The sequence below is a fragment of the Haemaphysalis longicornis genome, unplaced genomic scaffold, assembly GCF_048455015.1.
Source record: "Haemaphysalis longicornis isolate Haplotype H1 unplaced genomic scaffold, Haemaphysalis longicornis Haplotype H1 scaffold_2, whole genome shotgun sequence".
Classification (NCBI taxonomy): Eukaryota; Metazoa; Arthropoda; class Arachnida; order Ixodida; family Ixodidae; genus Haemaphysalis; species Haemaphysalis longicornis.
In genome coordinates, this window is record NW_027526295.1 from 151,471,063 (window position 1) to 151,490,517 (window position 19,455).

At 49.4% G+C, this 19,455-nt stretch overlaps 1 pseudogene; it reads right to left on the reverse strand.

Annotated features, from left to right (window-relative positions):
* Positions 1-10,628: 10,628 nt before the first annotated feature.
* Positions 10,629-12,548, reverse strand: LOC144168355 (high-affinity choline transporter 1 pseudogene; annotated as a pseudogene).
* Positions 12,549-19,455: the final 6,907 nt, after the last annotated feature.

Consider the following 19,455-nt stretch of genomic DNA (forward strand, 5'->3'; position numbering starts at 1 on the left):
AGTTGGCGGGTGTCCAGATGAGGGTGACATTTCTTTGTGGCTGATGTTGCGACAAAAAGAGGAAAGTTGGTGGGGCCACCCTCCCCGCCAAGAAGATCGGACAGGCAGCTTGAGACACAAGATGACCGAGCTCTTCTTATGAATGAGTGCGAGTGCAATCACCAGATCCCCAGCAATCTGCGTGGATGTTGTATTAATGCACAGGTTGTAAGGACTGATTTAATGGTGACGGTTGCAACTTCTTGCTTTCCGCTTGGATACGAGCTAGCGTCTGTATATGCAACGCCCGGACGGTTCCCATGGGTGTTCTCGTTGGCTTGACTCCGTTCTCGTCTTCTCCCTGGGTGGAGATAAGGGTGCATGTTCGTTGGTATTGGGCGAACCCGTATAACAAACCTCTAAGCCTTGGGGAGGACAAGTAGAGCGGCAGGAGACGCAGGGCGGGCCAGTCGCAGGTGTTTGAGTAAGGCAAGGCCCGCCGGTGTTTGAGTGAGCCGTACACGTTGGCTGGCAAGGTGGCCTTCAGTTAATTCGGAAACTGCGTTATGAAACCCCAGTTGAAGAACCCGCTGAGTAGAAGTGTTCAACAAGCATTAGGCCTACCTAAGGTAGGCCTAATGCTTGTTTGAATGCCTTGCGCATGAGTCTGTCAAGGGAGCCCAAGTTTCCTTTGGTGAGGCAGAGGTACCTTTAAAGCAACTCTAGAGATTGGAAGTGCCTGAATGAGTCTTACCATCTCTTAATCTTTCAGGCCCCCATGGCGGTTAGAGATGCAACAGAGCATGTGCATCACTTGAATGAATGTCTTTAATAGTTTTGATGAGGTCAGATTGTTTCGTGTATTTGCGTGTATGTTGAGACCGAGAATTTTGATTCAAAAGCGTGGCTTGATGTCTTTGCCATCCAAATGCAAGCATATGGGTTCAATGTTTAGAGATAGCGGGTGCTTTCGCACAATTATTAGTTCCGATTTCTGAGGTACGCACATTCAAGACCCATTGACATTGCGCAAGACTGCACAATGTCCATGGCTTCTTGGAGAGCAGCTTGAATATTTCCTATAGAGTCAGTATCCGCCCATATGGTGATGTCATCTGCTTATAGAGAATGATGGACCTTGGGGATGGTATCCAGTTGTTTAGGCAAGTCGAGTAAGGCCAGATTGAAGAGAAGGGGTGACAATACAGAACCTTGCGGCGTGCCTCGATCACCAAGGAAGGATCCTACGCGAAATGGCCAACCTTGAACACCCTGGCGTTGGGTTAGAAAATCAGAAATGTAGGCGTAGAGGCGATGGTCACATCCAGTCTGATTGAGCCGGGAGAGAATAGCTGAGTGTGAAACGTTATCAGACACCTTTTAGGTGAAGTGCTAAGATGGGCATCGGAGAGTGACGGGTGGCCGGCGCCAGGACTTCTTCAAACCGAGGCGGATGTCGTGGGTACTGAGGTTTTTCCGGAACCCGTACATGGTATCGGGGAATAGGCCTCTGTCCTCAAAAAATGGTTGAAGACATCTCACCATAAGTCGTTCTACCAGCTTACCCACACAAGATGTAAGGAATATCGGGAGCAAGTTGTCCAGATGAGGTGTCTTGTTGGGCTTAGGCGCTGGATGCACTGCGACAGCTACACTCATTGACAGCATGGAGCTACACTGTCGGATTGGCTCGTCGCAATAGATACGCCTGCCGTTTCTTTGCTTTTGTGGCCTTCTATATAAGTAGCTATCAAATACGTTCTTGTCTGAAAATTAAGAAAAGCCGGCCAATGGCCACTACTCCGCTCTAATGACGTAATTCCAGCGGTCGAAGAACGACAACATCGGGAAAGACAGAAAAAAACATTTTGAGCACGTTTCTACGTTAATTGATGGACATAAGCCGTAATTTTTGGCTGAGGTACTTAGCGATCCCCTAATGTAAGTAGTGGATGTGTTGGTTAATTGCGTTCTGGAAGCTTTTAAGATTTAGAAAAAGTTGAAAGAATGTTGCAGGGTCACTTAAAGGGCGACTGAAGCGCCTTTAAAACCGAGTAAAATTCTACTTTTTTTAATTATTACATCGGTCAGTTTATGCCTATAAATTTTTTTCGGTATTTTTAGCTCTGGGACAGCGGCATTCGTCGATAATGTTGACCCTATACACCCCACCCACTGCTTCCTCCCGCATCGCCGTAAGAGCGAGAAACCGAGAGGCAGCGACCGGAAGTAGCGTCATATTCGGAAGGCGGCCAGCGACGTGCGCCGCCGCTTCGCTGTGCCCCAGTTTTCTGGGCGAAGTTCCGAACTAAGCAGGCGTGTAATCGGCACTTTATTAATCTTTATTGTCCGGAGTTGCTCCCGCGTCGATTTTTAACCGTGATGGTACTGTGTTTTTAGAGATTCCCTGAAGCGACTCCTAGATACCAGAGATTTCCTACCCGAGTGCCCGTGGTTACTACATTGCGTTCACGAATAGTCGGGGTGGGCCGTGTCATGGGGTGATCTGTGCTTCATACGCGAAGCGACGGACTCAAAGAAATACGGAGGTACCCAAAGTTCCTGATCCATTATTATAAGAGAATTGCAGCGCTCAGGGTTTCCTGAACTTCATTGTTTTCCCGATCAACGTTGCTGGCTATGACGACATCTTAGCTAAGTAGGTACATTTTAAGAAGAAATCAAACAAGCTGGAAAGCATGCAGCGTTTTCTGCACGCGGAAGCGCTCCGCACACTCGCCGGGCGTGCATGCCCGTACGGCCCCCGAAACGGCTCGAACCGCGCATACCGCGCAGCAACTGCTCTTTACTGCTGCTCAGAATCAAGGTAGTCGCGAAATGCAAGGTAAACGTGAAGAGAAGTGATGATAGTGCTGTGAACAATTGTTCAAGGGATTGTCATCCAAGGTGATTTTGAAAGAGGTGATCGAATTCGTATCGCGATGCCGAGCGGGGGCAAGAGGCCGATGGATAGCGCTACCTGCGCGCAAGAATGAACACAAGCTAAGGTTCAACATGCGAGAAAGGTGATGATAGTGTTGTGAATAGCTGTTTTAAGGCTATTCATTCGCAATTGTAGAGGTAGCAGCGACCAAATATCTGCCTCGGTGATAAGCCAAAAGTTCCCAACATCCGCGGCAATCTGTGCAGTCCAAGTCGGCTGGAGCTGTTGGGGAAGGCGTTCTTCTAAAGCTCGTCGCGGACAAGCGTGCTGCGTTTCGGTTCCTCTACCTTTGAAGGGCCACAAACGTTCGGTTCCCCTATTCTAAAACTGCGGATGTGCGACTATGCCATATTACGCTGGCCGGCCGCGCAGCGACCCCGCACCTAGGGTGCCTGGATGTTCCTCCTCGCCGCCCCTCCGTGACCTACCCGCACCAGCACCTCCGCGCCACACGGCGACCGGCGGCGGCCGCATCGCAGGCTACTGCACACAGTGAGAGAGAGAGAACAACTTTATTGTGTGCCCGGTGGGGAAAGGAAGAGGTTGGAGATCATCCTCGGTCCTCGTCCCCCTTTCAGGCGGTAGCCAGGAGTCCTTGGACCCTGGCGGCGTCCATCCGGACGAGTTCGACTTGCACTTCGGGATCGGAGCTGAGCAGCACGGACTCCCACTGCTCCACGGTTCTAATGTCTAAAAGAGGGTATAATTTCTGCTGGACCTGTTTACTATTGATGGGACACGACCAAACCTTGTGCTGGAGGTCCGCTCTGCCGTTACAAATTTTGCATTCAGCCGTGTACAGCCCCTGGTAACAGCGGCTGTAGGCTGCAGGGTTAGGGAACGTGTTGGTATGGAGCAAACGCTAAGCCACCGATTGCCACTCATTTAAAGTTCTGTGTGGTGAAGGGGTCCACTATGTCCCAATAAAATACCAGCCTGTCCCACTCCGACCGGTGAAACGAGTGCGGGTCGACAGTGGAATCAGCGGCGTCGGCTCGGTTGGTTATACCTCGAGCCGCATCGTGCGTGTTCTAGTTCCCCGGGAGACCGCAGTGGGCCGGCGCCCAGACGGACCCCTCTGACCCGATCGCCGCAGAAACCGGCCAGCAGGATTTTGAGCGCTTCCGACGACACGCGCCCTCTCGAGAAATTGAGGATGGCCGACCTGGAGTCGTTCACTATAAATGTGTATTTGCTGGATGCCGTCATTGCCAGAGCAATGGCCGCCTCCTCCGCGACTTCCGGCGACGTCGTGAGGATCGTGCAGGAAGCGACTAAATCGCCCCGTCGATTTACCTTGGCTACGGCCATGGCGTCACGATCGTCATAGTCAGCGGCGTCCACGTAAACCACGTTTTCAGACCTCTGGAATCGTTTTTGCAGTGCCTGTGCTCTTGCGCTGCTGCGTTCTGCGTTGTGTACGGGGTGCATGTTCTTGGGCAGTGGCGGGACGTGTTTGCTCGTCCTGATCTTAGTTGGGGTGTCCAATTTCGCTCCTGCTCGAGATTCATAGTTGATGCCAAGGGAGCTTAAAATGTGTCGCTCAGTCGGGCTCTTGGAGAGCCTTTCCAGTTGTGCGATCCTCTGAGCTTCGATCAGCTCGTGTAAGGTATTGCGCAGGCCCAGTGCCTCGAACCGCTCATTCGAGGTAGTGACGGGTATGCCTAGTGAGCTTAATTGTTACCGCCTGTCCTAATGTAAAAAAAAGTTTCCCTTGAGATGAAGCGGTTCAAGCGGATCATGGTGCGTTGAAAAGTTATGCCAGGACTTGTGAGTAGCGCTGAAAGCGGCGAACCAATATATGCAGAACTTCCCTGCACCCGAGTCGGCCATGAGCCGTTGGGGGAGAACCCGTTTCTAAGGTTCGCCCCAAGCGAACTTGTTGCATGTATACTTCCCTCAGGCTCTCCTAGTCTAAGGAAAGATTGTGTGAGCCGCCCATTCACTAGAGGACCTTCTGGCCCGTATCTGAACAGGAACAGAATGAGCTATTCAGGCTGCGTGCTTACCGCAGCGCCGGCACTTCTGAATATGACGTCATCTGCCGCCGGCCAATCACGAAAGGCAGCCAGGGCTCTGACCGCGCCCCTGGGCAGAGGTCGTTTCTTTTCACGAAAAAAGATGGTTTGGGAGTATTTACACATAAAATAAACATGTTTTTCGAATTCAGCGTCAAGAAAACCCCTAGAAAACACAGCGTCAAGAAAACCCCCAACAAAATTTTTTTGAAAAGCTCTTCACCAGCCCTTTTGGTAGGCCAAGACAAAACATTTAACCAACGAAAGCTGCATTATGAATTTGTTTTTATACTTGCGTGACAGGAAAAGGAAAACCGAGCGCAAAAACATTAAACACAACACTCCTGCTTTTTTCCCCCGAACCCATTTGAACACGTTTCAATCGGTTTGAACCGGTTCGAACCTGAACGGAATGTTGCTCCGGAACTGAATCCGAAACCGAACCAGAAAGGCTTGAACCAGAACCCAAACCGAGCCCGAAAAAATTCCCGTTAGACACCCTGGTTTCCAGTGACCTCCGATGGGAGTGAAAAACCACGATGTATGCGCCGGATTTTCTTTCGCCTAGCCACATAAGCTTCGCTTTAAAAACGTTGCTACCCTTCGTTAAGTACTCATGTTTGGCTTATTCCTAATGTTTTCTTTTAGCTGAACAATGCTGAGATGTATGAGGCGAGCCACCAGTTTCAGTAGTTTGGAACGATTTCACCTATGTATGCATGCTGTTCACATTTTTTCAACTTCCGGCACGGTGGCTGAACCGAGTGACCGAGAGACAGGCCAAAATTTTCGCTTTTAGGGGACGCAAGAAAGACTACCATCTTAAAATGTTGACGAGGAGGTTTTCTCTTGTAACTAAAAGGAAAGCCGTGTAACTGCTTTCGAAGCAAGCAATGGACTGTGTACGTGTTATGAAGGTCGAACGCTGCATGTTCACACCCAGTGCACACTAAAATCCTGACCACGCAAGTGCGTGCTCGTGCATGATTCGGTATTAATCACGCCAAAGTCATTCGATCGAACTTAGAAACCAGCAGTCAAGCTATCAATCTTTTTATTTCAGATATTGGTAGAATAGCGTACCATTTCCATCCAATGCCTGTATTAGTGATGACATTACGTTTCCATACGCGGAACCAGTAACATGTATAAAATTATAATCCTGTTGCAAATTGAAGAACGGTACACCTTCACTCGCTTGTATTATTGCTGGCCAGTGGTCCATACGGGCACAATAGCGGGTGTTTCACTGGTCCCCTTCGGTGCGTTCCAAGCACAGGTGCGAATAGTCGGTTGGTTTTCAAGGGGGCATAATCCCCTAGCGTGCTGTTTAAGTTAGTTTGTGAAGCTCCTTGCTTTCTGCCATATAGGTCTTCCGAATGAGCGATACTCTAAATTTCGGTATCGTAGTCGCAACTAGCCGTCGTATCCCGAAGAGTCCTTCAGCCCCATCAATCAGACATAAAAAACACGGCGAATACGATGGAGATAGTGAAAAAGGATACGGTGGTAAGAAGTACTTCGACGTACGACGGTGTCCCCTTCGATGGCCTCGGTGTTTAGCACGCGTAGGTGGAGCTATAGATCAACACCGACCGCTCGCAGTGGTAGCATGCGGGGAAAGCGTGTGGGGCACCGCAGCTCCCTCGTCTTCCAGTGGATTCAATTGCAAGAGCCGAGGGAACATAAAAGGCGGGGGCCACGCAGTGCCTTCGTTCGCAGACATCGCTGAATTTTCGCAGAATGGTGCCGTTCAGATGCCTTCGGGGAACTCGGATGACCAGGAGCGCCGACATGATGCCGCTCCATTTCCAACTGCGGAGCCGGAAACATACCCTTCCTGGCAAGTGGCAGCGACCCCGAAAAAGCTCCTTTCGTTCCCTACTCGCTCTGGCCTCGAATAGAGCTGAAGAACTTCGACAGTATGCCCACCGGTTTGATCTTGGCAGCCCACGACATGACCTCCGCAACCGTGTTTTGCAAGCATTCCGGGCTACTTGGTGATTGAAACGGTTTTTTCTCGGCGTATCCTTCTTTCATCGTGTCCTCCATATCCACCGAATCTACCGCTAACACGGGACTGCGACGCGAATTGGGCGCAGTTGCGACGGGATTTCGCGATGTCACCTGGAGTGTGTCGCCCAGCGAAGCCAGGAGTCCTCCTGCCGACGCTCCTCGCTCTACCTTGGCAGGACGGGAAGATGCCTTCAGTAACACTGAAGGGTACGCGTGCCTCATCGGGAGTTCTGGCATGCAGAGACGAAGGCGGCCACCAGGCGCCTATGGGAGGTCGTGGTACGGGCATTGACTACCGCATCTACATAGGGGGATGCCCTATTTTGGACGGTGGGCGCCTCCGCCGCAACAGGGTGATGATGTGATGATGTCCTCAAAGATTTTGGCACGCACCCACAAAGGGGGATCTAGAAGCCGGATGGGCACTTCTTCTTGCCCCTCCCAGTCGTGGCTGATATACGCCCACAGGTGGGGATTAGGCATGCCAGGAACACGGCTACTCACTTATTATAAGGGTCTTAGCAACAATAGGAATAAAGAAGAAAAATGGAAAAAAAGAATCAAATAAAACCCGTAAGACCGATGAGACCCACGTATCAAGAAAAGGGGTCTTCCCGTGGCCGAGATAGAGTCAGGAATTGGGGGGCACATTTTTTTCTTCGTTTGTCCGAGCCTCTTGGCTCCGAATTAAACAATTTGTTTCAGTTAAAGATTGAGGCAGTAACATCGGGCGAGTGGGAGATAACCTGGCAGTAAGTGCGGCGACTTTCAAATAAAATGCACGAGCGCCCCTACGCACTCCTTGTGAACTAGTGTTTGCGAAGGCATTACTACTTCCTGTGATCTCTCAGGTGCTCTAAGGCGTTGCACTGCTGAGTCAAGCTGGAGGGTTCGATTCCCAGCAGCAGTGGCTGCTTTTGTCATGAAGAGTGAATTCGAAAAGGCCCCTTTGTTGAGATGTCGGTGCACGTTAAAGGGACCCTGCAACACTCTTTGAGCAGTGCAAGTAAACCTGCGCGACGTTTAGATTACACTGCCAGGAATACCTGAGCCAAATATTACACGTGCACGTGAAGCGGTGAGCGCGCAAATCGATGTGAAAGACGCGGAAAAACCAACCGCTCTCTCTTCAGTTGTCCTCATTATGCAACCCCTGGCATGGCCTAAGGGACGTCACATAGGCCATGGCTGCCCGATCGGCTGTCACTGGTCAACTTCGCGGCTAGATTCTCCCATTTCCGTCGTCGTCATCGCTATGTACGAACCTCTTCTATGCCTGAACCTGTAGGCACAGTTTTGCCGTTTCTTTTGTGTTTTGAGTGCGCGCGGAGTTTGAGTGACGAGCTCAATACTTCCCTTTCAACGGGACCACTCGACTACAAACATTTATTGCTTCAAAAACGCCCTACCAGCCCGAGCGCGCACTTGCGAGCAGGCACCCATGCCTGCTTTTCTGTGGCACCAGACCGGAAATAGCCCCCTCCGCGTTGCGGAGAAAAGGAGAAAACTACCCGGCATGTGATATATCGAAGGCCGCCGAAAAGAACGCCGCGAGCCGCCCCCCTCTCCGGGAGAGAGCGCGCAGCTTTCGTCGCGTTGTCCGCGGTCGAGTTGAGAGGGAACGATTATGCGCGATTTCTCATCGCGCGTAGTTTCGTTAATTGTGAACGGATTTTCATAATTCTTGCGGGAGGAGATTTCTGGGACAATAGACTTTATCCCAAAATACATCACTAGTAGTCGATGGCAAGTGTTGCAGGGTCCCTTTAGGAACCCCATCCAGTGAAAATTAACGCGCAGCCACCTACAACGGCGCGCCTCATAGACAAGGGGTAGCTTCGGTGCAATATACCCCATAATCTGAATCTTAAAGCATTAGTGTCCAAATTCCGAACGTCCCCTTTCAATATTGCGACGACATTTTTACCATTGCGTCTCTTCCTTCTTTTTTCGCTTACTGTGACTCATTAGTATCCGCGCTCGCACTGCTAAGAAAAAAGATTTACCTGGAACGTGTTTTGCTCTTCCGTTAGTTGCTATTTCCGCATTAGCGTGCTCAAACTAATTGTGTAGGTGTCAGTATTGGTGTCTAAAAAAAGATTGCAAGTTGAAGGCCACAACGCATTCATTACGCATTCTGTGGACCAGACCTATTCTGTGGAGGAGGAGGAGGAACAAACTTTATTAACAGTGAAGTCGAGCGGGATCGTGGTCGGGACTCTATTCTGTGGACGAGACGACAGAATAATGCTGAGATTTATTTTATGGTTCTGACCACAAGGTGAGGTTCTGTTATGAGCTATTGCTAAAAGGCCCTCGCTCGGCGGCTTCCGTGGCGCAAAAGTAGAGTGTTGGGTTTTTGACGCTAACGAGGTTTGAAGTCCCAGTAATTATGTCGGTTTTCTTATTTTTGCAATACAGTTAAACCTGGATATAACGAAGTTGACAAAAATTAGCAATTTTTCGTTATCTACAGGTAATCGTTGTGTGCAACTTTCGAGTTGAGGCGCGCATTTTTTAAATATAATTTTGGTTTTAGTGTTGTGTTTCAAAATTAGAATACATTATGATTGCATTTCCTTGTTCGCACCCGTTTGTGTATACTGCATATTTATGCCTTCAACTTACGTGGGTTGTGAGTCCAAAAATTACGCCACGCAATACTAATGTAATGTCAAGTTGTTGTTCAATCGATGGAATTCTTCGTGTTCACTACTGCATGGGCCCGAGAAGGGCTTGCAGTATGCGTAAAAAAAGAGAAAAACTTGCCCAACAGGCAAAATATTTCACGAAAGGTACGGGTAAGAAATCGCGCAGTATAATGAAACCAGAGGCGCAGAATATCCTAAGTGGCTCTAGCAGCAAGATATTTATCACCGGGCTTCAGTTGTGTGCATTTACCTGCACTCCGCAAGTTGCGCAATAATTTACGCGGTGGGCGGTGAAGTGTGAGAAACTGTGCACATATCCCTTCCACGGTGGCAGTTGTTGCACTATCTGTCCGCATTTGTTACACTACACACATAACGCGTAACACCACGAATTCTTTAGCGTTTTAAAAAGTAACACATCTAATTCCAAGACCAATGTCCATGGCATTCGCCACCATGAATCACTTGATCGGGATGAAACTATGAGTCTTCAGTGGGAGAACACGTTTTTTTCTTCTTGCAGCACCAACGGACAGTGGAATCTTTTAAAGATAAACCGAAGAGCACCTCAGGTAATGACGTGCACGGCAACTGCCGGAAGCACACGTGTGCAGAAGTAAATAATCGGCGTGCGTTCGCTAATATGTCCTCCCATGCGTCCACGCCATATTGTAAGTTCCACTTGCTACATTTACAAAAACCGTGGTAAGAGAGGTAAAATACCTTCATTTAAAATTTCCAAATATTAGGCATGAACGAGAGACATGAAATAGAAAGAACTGCGGGTTTACTAAAGTGCACATAAACAGTAGCAAATGTTCATAAGTGAACTTAGAGCTAAAGACAAAACGCCGAAGGAAGGCCGCACCAAAATCCTGTGGGTCTATGCATGGCGCACCAATATGCGCACTAAGGTTACGTAATAGTAAGGTCCGATATAAATGTATATTAAAAACTGTCTGAAGAACCAAAGGTGCCGGACGATGTTCTCGGCGAAAACTTGTTTAAGAAATCTGCATGTTATTGCTTCTTTGAGCGCGCTTTCTTGTCGAGTTCATGCCTGCGTCCGTAGGCCGCCAAAATCCTTGAAGGACCGCCACTGGCGACCTTAGCATGAGATTTGGACAACTTAGGCCGTTTCTTTTTTGGCGGGTCCGACTCACTAGCGCCTATAGGGGGTACGATCGTCGGTGAGGTCATCGGCGATGTGGGGCCATCGACACGGTGTTCATCCTCCGCGGCAGCGGCCACCTCTCCAGTTTCTGGCCCGGGGCTTGCTGGCGTGGGGTTGCTGGACGGCGAAGCGACGTCAGATGACGTGGCCGGCGTCGACTCTGGCTTGTTAAGCGAGCTTTCAGGCGGGGATGCCGGGAAACATCGGCATACGTCCAGGGTTCTCGGTATGAGGCCAGTGCGGAAAGCGAAGGCAGATAGGCTGGACCCGATGAGCAGGCCCGTCGTGCTGACCAGCATGCAGAGTGTGCGGAAGGGAAACTGCTCGCCTCGCTCGACGTCGTACGGCGGTAGCTTAACGACCACCGGTATGCCAAGCACCGGGTCGCCGAACAGTAGTCGCAACCCAAGGCCCAGGGCAAAGCCGAGGACGACGCCGTACGCGTTGCAGTGTCGGCGTAGATAGAACAGCCCGACGAACTGGGGGAAAAGGAGCACGTAGACCAGGTCGGAGGAAAACATCCAAAGGTCAAACACTGATTGAATCCGGAGCGCAGCGCCTGCCGACACGATTGCCGCTACGCAAATGACGATTCGCAGTGTCGCACACATCTCGAGGTCTGAAGCTCCAGGTCTGAGCACAAACTGGTACAGGTTGCGCGTGATTAATGTGCCGGTGCTTAGTAGAGACGAGTCCACCGAGGACATAACGGTGGCTGTGATGGCCAGGAGCCCCACGAAGGATACGATCCTCGGCGTAAAGTAGCGCATTGCGTACGCCAGCACGTTCCTGCGGTCTCTATCCAGGAGGTTGAATGGCCCAGGATATCCGGTCGCCGAAAAGTTTCCGCTCTTGCTGGCAACGGCGATGATGACTGGAGGAAGGGCGAGACTGATGCAGCCGATGGCGGACAGGTAGGACATGAGCTTGGCGCTGAAGACGCTATCCGCGCTGAGGACCCGTTGAAAGTACACCTGCCACGGGACCCCCCCGAGAATGGTCATGAGTAGCTGGTCGATGATCTGGGACACCTCCCTTTCCTCGATCTTGCCCACCCAGTCGGAATACGGTTCTCCGATCCTGCCTATGGCTTCGTCGCTCAGAATGTACGGCAGGCAGACGAGCAGGCCGACGACGATGCTGGCCACCTGAAAGGTGTCGGCGTACAAGACGGAGAACAGGCTGCCCAGAGACGTGTAAACAGCGGTGACGCATGCCGAACCCACGATGACCAATTTGGGGTTGAAGTGGATTATTACCCTTGCTGCGTCGCCCAGCGCGGATAGCATGGCTGCTGTCCACATGACCTCGCCGCAAACGGCGGGAACCAACAGTGGAGCAGTGACCCATGGCCCGTAGTGCTGCTGGAAGGGGTCAAGCATGGTCAGAGACTTCGTCACGCGCATTTTGCCCGCGAAGAACATGCCGCTGAACACTTGGCTCAGTGCGTAGCCAAGCGGGGTCTGGGCCCACAGCAGCCCTCGGTTGAACACGGCCTCGGTCATACCGTTGAGGTAGCCGCTTCCGAACCAGGTGGCAGTCATGGATGCGGTGGACACGGCAAGGGGAACGGTGCGACTGGCAACGAAAAGACGCACCAGGTAGTCATCTGAAGTCTTCGTCTCCGGCGACCTTTGTTGGGGACTGGGGGTGTGCAGGTGCGTCTCCTGGTCACCCCGCACTCGGCGCCCTCCCCATACGCCGACGCCGAGGACAGCGATGTAATAAAAAATCATCACGACCGAAGCGAGGATGACAGAGGCCATGCCAGGGATTTCACTTCCTTTTCTTCTTTACATTCACCAGACCGCGGGAAAAAGCTTCTACTTCGTCTTCTTCTACGGGCTGCTTGTTTGGCCGTGACTAAAGGAAAAAAATGGCCGCGTACCTGCTTGCTTCGCTACAAATCTGGAAAGACGATTGTAATAGACGCAGACAGGCATACAGACATACTAAAATTCATCTTGCGTTGTCTGGGGCATTTGTTCCCGTCTAGACTCGGCACTTCGTGTCCGCGGTCATGGTTGCTGAAGTTGGAAAACTGACTACTCACGCGCCGAGCGCCTAGTGTGAATCATGTTACCTTTGGGTGTGGCTCGCCTCACTGTGCTTCGCTAGCCGCTCGGCACGTTGCTCGAACGTTTCCTGGGCACCAGCGAGATGACGGGCGTCGGCACGTTAGCGCTTTTCCGCAGAAATGTCCTCCTGGGCTCGGAGACACTTCTAGCGCTTCTAGAGGCTTCTAGCATTCTAGCGGCACAGGTCGCGGCAGCTGGAGTGGCCCTGGGAAACAGGAATGTGTGCAGTAAGTAAGTAAGTAAGTAAGTAAGTAAGTAAGTAAGTAAGTAAGTAAGTAAGAAAGTAAGTAAGTAAGTAAGTAAGTAAGTAAGTAAGAAAGAAAGTAAATAAGTAAGTAAGTAAGTAAAGTAAGTAAGTAAGTAAGTAGGTAAGTAAGTTCGTGGTCCTGATCCCTTTTGACACAGGGCCGGGCGCAGGCGCATCAAGCGCCACAGGAAGTTCTAACATATGTTTGCACATACGGAGAAATTGTTAAGAAATTGTTACAACCCGTGGTGTGGTGTTCGAGATCGCGTATTTGCACCAGCACCACCAGAGCTTTTCCTGGCACAGTAGTTTTCTTTTGCACCGTCAGGAGGCACCACGGGTGTCAGAGTACACAGTACACACGCTACACACGTACACACCGAGCACGCGCGCGTTCGCACACACGCGTGGAAAGCTGGTCCCACCCAAGGAGGTTACCTCCTTGGTCCCACCACGGCCGGTCCGGTTGTAGGAGAATAGTGAGGCCGTCGGCAGGTCGGGAGGGTCGGTCCACTTAGCTCCTCACTTGATCTATGCAGGAAATACGCCGAGTGGGGACCTTTTCTAAACTTCGGCAGTACTGCTCCCAACGACGCAGTCATCGTTTGGTGTGCGATGCTTGCTGCTGTTTTGTTTTTTGGGAGGCGCCCGTGAACCGTGAATGCCAGGCTGTCGGCTAATGTCGTCGATTCCTGATGTTCGTCGTTTAGCTTTGTACATTCCTGGATAACATGCTGTATCGTCTCGCTCTGCGCTCCGCACAGCAGACACGTTGGGTCCGCGCCGAATAGCTCGTGTCGCCTTTGCTGCGTAAGCAGGGATCCCGTGCGTGCCTGGAACAGCAGGGTACTGTCTCTGTCGCCACGGTAATACGGCATCGGCGCTGGTTCTTCCCTATGTCTGTGGTAGTCGGCGAGGCTTTGCTTTCTGGAGACCGCTATGCGACAGGTTAATTTGCTCGCGCTTGCTAGCTCTTTATTGACGATCTGTTGCCACTTTTGTTCAGATTTGGCTTCATGTTTTTTCGAATTTTGGCTGTATTTCATTTCGAGGCTGGTGAGTCTTTTTATCCAGTCAGTTTTTAAATTTCTGTGTCGAAGGTGCATATATGCGTTTGCAGTAGTTTGTGGTCGCAATGAATCTTATCCTGCCAGCGTAGCGTAGTTTTGCCCTCGCCTCTCTGACTTCGTAGGGGGACCAGGCCAATTCGCCTGTGATGGCGGAGTTTGGGGTCGCATAGAGTTCCTGTATATAGCTATATACAGGAACTCTAGGGTCGCACAGTGGCCTTTAAGCAGCCACCGGCCCAGCTCGTTTGGTGCTGCTCCATGCATTTCAGCGTTGGTCTGGAGTAGGACAGCACATCGTCTGCGTATGTTGCGGCTGGTACTCCGAGTGCCTTCCACAGTGTGCGCCCTACAGTGTAGGGGTTGTATGAATGTTTTGCGATGTGCCATGTTAGCCCTTTCAATTTGTTTGATTTTTTCACAGTGTCCTTCTCGTGCTGTTCGGGGTAGTTTGCTTGACTGCCGATGGTGATGCCCAGGTACTTGTATGAATTTGTCCGGTATAGCTTTTCATTTTTGAGCGTGAATGAACTTTTGATCTCCTCGTTATTTACATTTATCCCCATCCACTGCGTTTTTGCGGTGTTAAATTTCAACTGGTCTTTTGTTGCTATCTTTGAGCAGGTGTCGAGCAGGTCTTGCAGGTCTTTTGCGGATTCTGCTAGAAAGACAATGTCATCGGCAAAGGCGAGGCATGCTATTTTGGTATATTCTTCCTCTACGTCTTTCGTGATGGTCGACAGGCGTAGGCCTGCTCCCTCCTTGCCAATGGTGTTTAACAGTTCGTTAATATAGATATGGAAAATCGTTAGGGGTAATGGGCAGCCTTGCTTTAGGCCGATGTTGATATTGACTTCCTGTGACTTGTATTTCTCCGATTCGTATATGGCAGTGCAGTCTTTGTACATTTCCTTTATTAGTTCAATCAGCCCATCTTCTAGGTTTAGTTTTTCAAGTTTGTCCCACAGCCTTGCAAGGGGCACAGTGTCGTATGTCTTTTCCATGTCAAGAAATGCCAGGAATAGTTGTGATTTGTCTTCGTTTAATTTCTATGGCTTGAGTTAATGTGAAGATGTGGCCACTTGTTCTTCGGTTAGGGCGAAAACCAATTTGGCCATCTGCTAATTTGTTGCTGTCCTCACAATATTTTCGAATTCTGCGATTTATTACGGTGCATAAGAGCTTCAGCACTGTGCTGAGAACAGCTATTGGTCGGTACGACTGAAGTTCATCCATGGGTTTTCCTTTGCCCTTGTGTAGAAATTTTATCCGTGCCTTCTTCCATTTTTGTGGTACCTGCAGGGTTTCCCGAGTTTTGTTTAAGTAGTGAAGGAGTGCTTCGCGTGTTTTTGATTGCGTTGCTTTTATGAATTCGTAAGGAATTTCTTCTAGGCCGGCCGCTTTCTGATTTTTTAGGTAGCTGATATGGCGCTTCAGCTCTGCAGGTGAGATTTCTTGGAGCAGAGACTTTTCTGGTCTGTTTTGCTTTGTGTGAGACCTATCCGCTTTTGGGCGCCCCTCTGTCTGCACATGTTTTTGGAGGTTGTTGAAGTACTCTGTCATATATGCTTCTATTTTATCTTCGTTTTGTAGAACAATACCGGTTGCTGTTTTTAGGCTTGTCGCTTTGAACGGATGTACGACCAGAATCTTTTGCTGAGGTGTTTGCGCTCTTGTGTGATGTTTATCTCTTGTTTTCTGTGGGTCTCGTCGTTTTTTTTTCTGCAACCAATCATTTTACATCCGTATGAACGGATGTACGACCAGAATCTTTTGCTGAGGTGTTTGCGCTCTTGTGTGATGTTTATCTCTTGTTTTCTGTGGGTCTCGTCGTTTTTTTTCTGCAACCAATCATTTTACTTTTTTTGTTCTATTTAATCCTTCCAGGCTACTTCCTTAGCTGTTGCATCATTTTGCTGTATATGAAGGTGTTTTTTGGACAGTCCTTTTCTTTCTGCTATTTGCTTTTTGAGCTCAGTATTGAACCAAGGAGTGGCTCTGTGGAACAAGTGCTTCTTCTTTCGTCCAATGGTTTCCTCTGCAGTCTTGATGCATTTTTACATAAATTCTTCATATGTGCAATATTCGTCCAGCGCTGTTCCTAGTTGGGATATAAAGGCTGTCAGTGCATCCGTATCTTGTGTTTTCCAGTGTGCAGTTGTTGTCCCTGTGCGGTTGCGTTTCTTCTCTGTTTGTCTAGGTCGATCTTCTTCCAGGCAGATCTTTATCCGGTTGTGGTCACTACCACAACTGTCTAGCTTCTCCTCGTCTATATGTAGTAACGTAATATTTATAGTGTTGAACTGCAAGGTTGTTATAGAGGGTGTAGTCAATGGCTGTTTTTTGGGTATTTCTTGACCGCGTGTACGTTCCCTGGCTCGCTTCGTCCAAATTGGCAATATGTAAGTTGCAGCGTTCAATTAATTTACGAAAGCCTGAGGCATTCTTGTCTTTACCTTCTAGTTCTGCTATATGGCAGTTCAAGTATCCGAGCAGGAGCACAGGCTGGCCGTGGCTCGATATCTTTCACGATACAGTCATAGATGTCGTCGTTCCACTTCGGGTCTTCTTGGCTTGTGGCCATATAAATAACACATACATATAAGCAGAAATCTGTCAGATATATTTTTTACCCATGTGTGTTCCTTAAATTTGTTGGGGGTGTGCTCTAGTTGTAGCTTTGGGGTACGGCATATAAAGCCGACTCCCCCTCCTTTCTTTTCTCCCTTGTCCTGTTTTGCCCGTGCCATTTGAATTCTTCTGCCAAATTTGGTTCATCTTGTTCCCTCAGATGCGTTTCTGTCAATGCATATAGGTCAATGTGCTGTTTCGTCATTTGGTTTTGAATTTCTTCCCATTTTAGCTTATTGTTTCCTTGAATGTTCAGAAGGCATATAGTTAGGTTTCGTTTACCTTTTTAGTGTTTGTGCCTGGTGTGTTGGTGTCTTTTTCTTGTGTTTTTTCCTTGAGTGCAAGTTGGTGTTGATTTGAGGTAGCGTATGTCGGCATTGTCCTTGACATCAGCAGGCACAAGAGGATGAGGCATGATTGGGCTTACCGCCATTGACTGGTCTTCGTCAACTGTCCAAGCGCAGTCGTCATTACGTGGATGAACTGCTGCATGGCTTTGGGATGAGGCAGGGGGGTCTTCTTTTGATGTCCTTTGTTCTTTTCGGTGGGACGAATGTTTGTTCCTGAAAAAAACGGTACTTTTTGGACTAGTTGGTGCCCAATGTCGTCTGTCAGGCGACGGTCGTAGTGGATGCCATCCATGTTCCCTTGTGTTGATGACTCGGCAAGTCGGAGGAACTCCACCGCATGGCCCAAGGTGTTGCACATAGAAGCCACTTTGGCGTTCCACTCGCCACACTCCAACTCGATCTCTGCTCCCCGTATGTTGATTTCAGGAATAGCACAGACACAGTACGAGTGCTAAGGTGCATTATTGCTCCATGACGCAAGTTTTTGGTGGAGCAGTTCAGCTAACTTTGTCGAATCCTCCTTTTGAAGGATACCTGTTGTGCCCACATGGAGCCCTAGCTGGAGTGTTGTGCTCGTCGAGTTGGCATGGGCGATCTCTTCCTCTGCCCGGACCAGCGTTTCCTCGACTTTGGCCCCTGATCTGGTGGTGATGCGCACCCGTCGGTCCTTCACTGTCTCGTACGTTGTCCTCTTCAGACGGTGGGCATTAGCGTTACCCAGGGCTACTGCCAGGTGGCGCTACGGTGGTGTGTTTTCGGATTGTAGTATCTTCGTTTGTTATCGAAAAAAATCATGTATGAATGTAGTTTTTAATAAAGAAACACTGCAAATATCTCCTGTGTCTTGATTTTTTCCCTCAGACATCCTTGATGTTTTTTTGGTCTACAATTTTAACAAATACGAACATTGCTACTAGATTTACATGTTTAGAAATGAGTTTGCATATAAAACGTCTCGTTCAACATCTGCGTTAACTTTGGTCGGGTGCCAGAATCGAGGTACAGACACACAGACAGACAGAGCGACAGGCAAATCGACATACAAACAGTCCAATATTTTTCCGAGCAAGTAGCCCAAGAAAGACAGCCAGTCCCAGATTGGTTGGATTTTGTAGAGCCGTTAATTACACTGAAGGGATGACCAACTGACAAAGCCAAGCCGGAGTGACGGCTGGTAGGTTTCTGTCGGTGTGTGTCATGTCACATGCAGCTTGTGGTTATTTTTATGCTCTACATGAGGGTTGAAGACTGCCACTAAAAAGCTATCGTCTTTAAAATCCCTCAAGGTAACTGGATTTCCCGATCTGAGGGTTTTTCGTTATCCACCACCAGGGGGCTGCGGCTATGTTGACGGCGTCCGGTGGAATAATCCAGAGTCTGCGGCTGTTCTGAAATGGAGTGTGGCGTCCTTTTCTCGTCGTGCCCTTCGGGCCGTCGCAACCGCCGCTGCAATATGTTTTTTTCAAGGCGAAAGAATGGTGATACTGATCAACTGCATCTTTACTGCTCGATTGAATTTGCGTCTCTTTATTTGCTTTCGTTCCTTTAGGCCCACAATATTTCGACAGGCCCCTGCAAAGGACCCTGTCGAACCGGGTTGTCGTTCTGTTCTTCGGTTTCGTTAACTCGACTGTCAGTTTCAGCAATTTGAACAAGTGGACTGGTAACGTACGCCGCATCTTTCTCAGAATAAGAGTCCTGGGTGGCTGCGTTGCACCTGTCAGTCACGGTCACGTGCCACGCGCCATGCACTATTCCCGACTATTCCAACTTTGTTCAAACAGTGCCAACGTCCGGAAGTTGCGCGGAGGTAGCAAACTCGGCTGTTGCCTTGGAGACCCGGGATGAAATCCTGCACGAACAGTACACAAAAATTTTTGGGCTGGAATATTCAACGAGACAAAATATCCACCGAGAATGAAGGTACAATCAAATCTGAATATTCAGCGATATGAACTATGCACCCAGACAGAAGATCCAGTGTTGGACCTTTCGTCTCGTTGGATCTTCCGTCTAGTTGGACCCTAAGACCTGTCAGTCGGCTCTAAGGAGACAAAAGATCCACCGAGACGAAAGGTCCCGTAGGTTACGTGATTAACGAGTAGAAAGATCCACCAAAACATAAGATCGAATCTAGCCTGAATATCCACCGAGACGAAAGATGGACACAGACGAACTGTCCAACAATCGGAAAGGCCCATGCATTCTTGCATCTGAGACACATTATTTTTCCTAGATTAGGCCACTAGCGACAGGTTCGACTGAGTTTTGTCAGTCCCTACCACACAGCGATGCAATGA